This window comes from Aethalodelphis obliquidens, unplaced genomic scaffold, assembly GCF_003676395.1.
Source record: "Aethalodelphis obliquidens isolate GAN/ISIS:26980383/991018 unplaced genomic scaffold, ASM367639v1 scaffold107, whole genome shotgun sequence".
NCBI lineage: Eukaryota > Metazoa > Chordata > Mammalia > Artiodactyla > Delphinidae > Aethalodelphis > Aethalodelphis obliquidens.
The window spans coordinates 1,825,481-1,831,480 of NW_020838051.1; the positions used below are offsets into that span (position 1 = coordinate 1,825,481).

General features: G+C 47.3%; 1 protein-coding gene across 1 annotated transcript in view; it reads right to left on the reverse strand.

The window, feature by feature from the left end:
• PDK3 (pyruvate dehydrogenase kinase 3) overlaps positions 1 to 5,539 on the reverse strand; it is a 128,895-nt gene extending 123,356 nt beyond the window's left edge. The window contains exon 1 of the mRNA XM_027096732.1: positions 5,006 to 5,539. The gene's annotated coding sequence lies outside the window, so the exon portion shown is untranslated. The remainder of the gene's footprint in view (positions 1 to 5,005) is intronic.
• Positions 5,540 to 6,000: the final 461 nt, after the last annotated feature.

Consider the following 6,000-nt stretch of genomic DNA (forward strand, 5'->3'; position numbering starts at 1 on the left):
AGATGTTAAAAAAAAAGTTCTAGAGAACTTGACTCATAACAATGTGAATACATTTAAAACTATTGAACTGCACACTTAAAAATGGTTAAGATGGTAAATTTTATGTTACCAGACCATATGTCTTACCATAATAAAAAAGACCAAAAAAATCTGTGCTTCAAAAAAACATAAAGGTGTGTTTCAAATCCAGAGACTTCTACCATAGGAATGTATCCCATTAGCATTTGAGAATGCAAAGATATTTCCGTATTGTATTTTCTTGCCCTAAACTCCGATGGTTACCCAAATCCTTATCCCTAAGCCAAGTACCAGACTCTACCCACAATCCTCTCACCCCAAACCCTATCACATGACTCTAATCCCTAACCCTAACCCCAATATGTAATGCTAACCCCTGACCCAAACCCCAATCCCTTTCTCCATGACACTCTGCTTACCTGCCACAACTCTGTCCCTCCCCCCCCCCCCACCCCCGCCACACTCCCTCCCAGGGGGAGCAGCTTTTCTAGAGAAGGACTTGCTATTTCCCACAACCCTTTAGGCCAGGCTAGGCCAACCAGCTGGAAACTCTTTGGTCTATACTTGCGGGTTCCCCCAAGTAACTGAGCCTCTTAGGCCTGATCCTCCAATCCCAGCATTGCCCTTACTGACCCATCCTGCTCCAGGAACATGTCATTCCCCAGCCCAATCCTGAGACAGGATGACCAGCTTCAGTTCTCTGGGAAATTAATTCAGGAGGAAAAACTCTTCCTTCATAATGTTCACCAAACTTATTTAGTTTAACTCCAACTTTGGGGCCAGCCTGCCCCGCCACTTAAATCCTACGGCAACCCAGGCAAGCTACTTAACTTCTCTGTGCCTCAACTGCTTGCTCTGTAAAATGGGTTTAATAACAGCACGTCTTTCATAAGGTGCCTAGAAAGATTAAATGAGTTAATATATAAAAGCACCTAGAATGGTACCTGGCACCATAGTAACCACCAAATAAGTGTTCGCTTTTGTTAACATTAGTATGACTGTTACCAAAAAAAAAAGTATACGTTTTCCTCTTCAGACTCCCACTTACTTTTATAATGAGGGCAAAAAACCTAAACGTGCTTATTTTAGAATTTTTACAAAGCACAGAAAAGTATAAAGAAGAAAAATAGCCCACATCCATCCACTTACTTACGTTTTGAGGACAAAGGATAATTTGACTTTGCTAACAGTCTGCGTTTTAGTAGATTTTCACTTGCTGCAGCCCTGCCCAGCCAAGCAGAACTGCACTTTGATTTTATTTTGCTCTTGGCACTCAACTATAATTCCAGGCATAACATAGGGTCTCTGTATGTTTGTGTTTCCCACTAGGTTGGAAGCTCCTGGAGGAGAGGAACAGTATCTCTTTACTCTCTGCATGCCCTGGACGCCCAGCACAGAGCCAGACCAGGAAGATGCCTCCTCAATGCCAATACGCCTGGCTTCTCCCAGCTGTACCACTCCAGAATTCTGTTTCACAACTCTTCGCTCAGAAATGCAGGATTCTAGCAGAACTATCTCTGAAATAGAATGTAAGGCGAGAAGAATTCCCCCATTGTGAATTTGGTGGGGGGGGGGGGTGGAGGGCGGTCTGCAGTACCTCTTCTCAAAGATCTTAGAAAGGGCGTTTTCCTCTGTTGGGTAATTGCAAACATTTTTTTCCACAGAGGATGTGGCTCATTAAAGTGGTGATTTTCCACTTGCAGGTATAAAAATGAAGAGAAGGCTGGCCAAAGCTGTGCCCCAAAGAGACATGGCATCTGCTAGCTGCCTGCCAAAGACCACAAAACAATGGAGGGTCCTTTCTCAACACAGGTAACTGTAGTCTAACCGACATCACTCCCTCTCTTAAGGAAGCTTACCAAGTGGCAGCAAATGCCATCCCAAGCAGTAAAATGAGAAACAGAAACATGAGGCTTAATGTAGCACGAACACGGGTTTTGAGAAAACTTATTTTTTAAGAAAAAGCTGGAAGGAGCAAGAGACGGTCGAACAGACATGTCAATTTCAGGGATAATCCTGCTTTCCATCCATGCTCACTTCTGCCCTCTCCTTTCCCTTTCATCTTTCCAACTGGCCTGATGTTCACAGCAGAGAGAGCTGATGTAACCGAGATTTTCCTTTCCCAGAAAGGCCTTTTGTGATGTTTCCATGCAAACCGAATAAACTTACTGGAAGTGAAGTAGGAGACAGACGCAATAAAAGAATGAACGTGCAAGTTTACAATCCAAAAGAGGAAGAGGCTCTTCCCCCAACTTATGAGCAGCTTCTAAATCACACAGAGCATCAGCAGAGGCAGAATATGTATGTATGTGGATGTAAGAAATGCTTACGTTTTACATAAATCTATGCATCTGCCTCCCAAAGCGGACAATTAAGAAGTAGAAGTAATCAAAGCTTGACTCTGTATACCCAAATCCAAGAAAGTGCCAGGGCTGTCTTGTCATTGGTGTTTTTCCTCCCCCATAATAGATTCTCTTCCCTCTTCCATAAGCATTTTACCAGGCTATGTTTAGAATAGACGTCAGAGCTGGGAAACCAACTAGCAAAGCAAGACTTTCCCAATGGTGCCATCTGGTGGTGCTTCTGTGTATTACAACATGGCTTTGACCTGAAGCCGACACAGGGAAAGCCAAGGGCAAACAACTTGGAATTAGTCCTTTCATGATTTTTTTTAAAAAGTCGAACCTTTGAGATTTGGCATTGGATCATGTGTGGCAAGTGTCAAACACACAGGTGTTGAGAGAAAGTTCTGCCACATGACAGAAATCATACATTAAGAAACAAAGTTTTGGGTCGCCCTGAACACTCAGCTGGTTTCATGAATTAGGTGAACGCCCTGTCCATTTTTTTTTTAATCGAGCAATGAAAATGTTTACAAAAGACCTCTGGGGAGAGATTCGTGAAAGGGCAACTTCTAGGGAAAGGGTTTAGAATCGCTGCATTTTAGAGAGAGAAGAATCCCTTTAGCTGTGGGCTTCTGAACCTGGGGACCACAATCCCATTTTAGGGAAAGTGGACTCCTTGATTTTGAACATAAAAAGTGGTGTGTTGGCACAGATGGGCATTTTAACATAAACGGCATTTTATCAGATTCTCAAAGGAGTCCATGGCCTAGAAAAAGCTAAGAACAAATGCCTGGGATCCTAACCTAACCTCATACCCTGTTAGAAAATTCTGTCCACAACAGTCTCGACAAATTCAGTTACTCTCGGTTTGAACTTTACTCTTATGGAGACATCGTTGCTTTGAGGCAGCTAGTCAATGGTAATTACTTCGAAGCCTTCGGAACTTTTAATACTGAATTGGACTTCCCCAGAATGTCAACCCACTGGGCTCAGCTACACTCTCCACCCTATTACAGCGCGCTCTAGTCCTTCTCCAAGCTTGGATGGCCTTCCTGCAAGTCTCCCCCTTTCCAGGCTAAACCCACCCAGAACCTTTCATTTGCCATGGTTTTCAGATCCTTCATTTCCCCCTCTCTTTTTGTGAGACAACACTTCTTTGACATTGACAACTTGACGTACAAAACAGAATACCCTAACCCCCATGACAACCCCTTCCGCCTACAGAGTGCCTGACTTGAACTTGTTCCAAACACCCAAGGCCTCTTTTTAATTTCTTCACCGACCCCTAGTTTAACCAAGAGTCTTTCACCCTTTCCAGGTTAAAGAGCACTGGCCTTGATAAACAGTAAGAAAAAGGACAAACCAGAAGCTGTGTGCTTCTTCTCTCTGCCATTTTTTGTATCACTTCACTCGCCCCAAGCAGATCCATCCTTTCCTTCTTCCTGTTTCAAATAGAACATAAAAGCTTTTTTATTGCTATCATTACTATTGTTCTCAAATCTGAGCTTATTCTGGTCTTTTGATTTCGATCCTGAGAAATTTATGACATGCTTTGTGTTTCTCCTTTAATGATGCCAGATTTCTGGTTTTGTACATATCGCTTTAAAATCAAAGCTATCTAGAGCCCTCTGTGCAGCCTTGATGGTTTCCTTAGATCTGCCCCATTTTCTCTCTTCTCCAGCCTCCTTTGTGGTGATGTATCACAAACAGGTTTTTTTAGCAACCATTTTCTCTTGTTCATCTCTATCTTTTGGATTCTCTGACCACGAGCTCATGCCCATATTTTTGGTAGATTTTTAAAAATCTTTTTTCCTAAACCCTGCACACATGCCTGGGGATCCCTTTCTTGGCTAGGTCAAATTGTCCTTGTCATTCTCTCCTATTTCCCATCACTCCCACTGTCACCTCATGGGTGATGATTAGGATGGGTGTAGCATTCTCCTCACGCTCTCATCAGCACCGTAAGGCAAAAAAGGTAAACAAAAGAGACAGTGGGGGACTTCCCTGGTGGCGCATCGGTTAGGAATCCGCCTGCCAATGCAGGGACACGGGTTCGAGCCCTGGTCCAGGAAGATCCCACGTGCCACGGAGCAACTAAGCCCATGCACCACACTACTGAGCCTGCGCTCTAGAACCCGCGAGCCACAACTACTGAGCCCGCGTGCTACAACTACTGAAGCTCACGCACCTAGAGCCTGTGCTCCGCAACAAGAGAAGCCACCGCAATGAGAAGCCTACGCACCTCAACGAAGAGTGGCCCCCACTCGCCGCAACTAGAGAAAGCCCGCACACAGCAACAAAGACCCAACGCAGCCATAAATAAATAAATTTAATAATAAAAAAATAACATTTACTGCTCAGTCACCTTGTACCGGGCACTGTACCAATCTATTGTATTAAAAAAAAGACAGTGGCACATGATCAAGGCCAGAGATTAAACCAGGAAGAAACAGACAAGGCAGTTCAAGAAGGAACTCCACGAACGCTGGCTGCCTCTCACAGCTTTGCTCTTACGCTCAGCCTGGTGCAATGGGGGAAGGGGTGGATTTTCAGAGAACCCAGCGCGGCTCCGAGATCCAGCAACGGAGTAAACAGAAAATATACTAGGCAAGGGTGGGTGGTCGCTGTTGCCTCCTCCTTACCTTGCGGATGCTAATTCCAGAGCAGAAGCAGCGTGAATCTTCTGGAACCTCATGATCTGCAGGACGTGGGCCCCTTACCATCCTTAGGCCGAGGCGGTCCTGGAAATCCAGCCAGGCTGCACAGACCGACGAAGGCCTCGAAGCCCGCGGCTGAGGGATGAGGGCCCGCGGGCGAAGCTTGCCCTCTGGCTGCAGACCAGCAGGCCCGCCTAACACCAACCCCGCGGGCGGCAGGCGATTTCATAAGAGACTGTCCTTGTTGCGAGGTGAGCAATTCCCAGCCGCCCTGGCAGCACCGTAAGTGTCCTGCCCGTGTGGGCTCAGCGCTCAGTCCCACGCAGGCTGACAGCCTTTCACCACCAGCTTCTGCAGAGTGCGCACCACACACCCAGGGCAGCCAGGAGTTCCAGGGAGCGGTCCTCAATCACTGATGAAAGGGAACCGACCGCACAACATCCCAGTTTCTCACCGCCAAGTGGAGCCACTTGGAGATGCGTGCTCCCCAGGCTGCCTGCTGTCCCCAGTCGTCACCTGCTCACCGACACCAATAACTTGTCCTGACTGCCTTCCCTCCTCCTCTTATCCCCACTTTCCTGCTGGTGCTTCCGGGTTTCACCTCCCAAGTAAACTGCTTGTGCTCGAATCCTAGTCTCCTCGTGCGTGCTAAGACACCACCTGATTGCAGTTCCGTAAATCACATCCCCCGCTGCCCTCAGGGCTCACATAATGAGCGCTCCCGCGCCCGGGGTGGTTGCGCTTCAGCAGCCTCTCCCTGACTATCCTCCCCTGGCAGGCATCTCACGAGGCTGTTTCCGCGCTTTTCCACGTGGGTTCACAAGTGAGCTCCTGGTAACACTGACTCAGCGCTCCTGGAAACCCGGCCCCAGCTAGCCGCCCCCCACCCGCCCGCCCTGCCCCCTCGCCAGCCTCCTACAGTCAGTCCCCTAAGCAGTGGTGCTCAGGGCGTGGCCCGAGGATCCCCGCCCCCACATCCG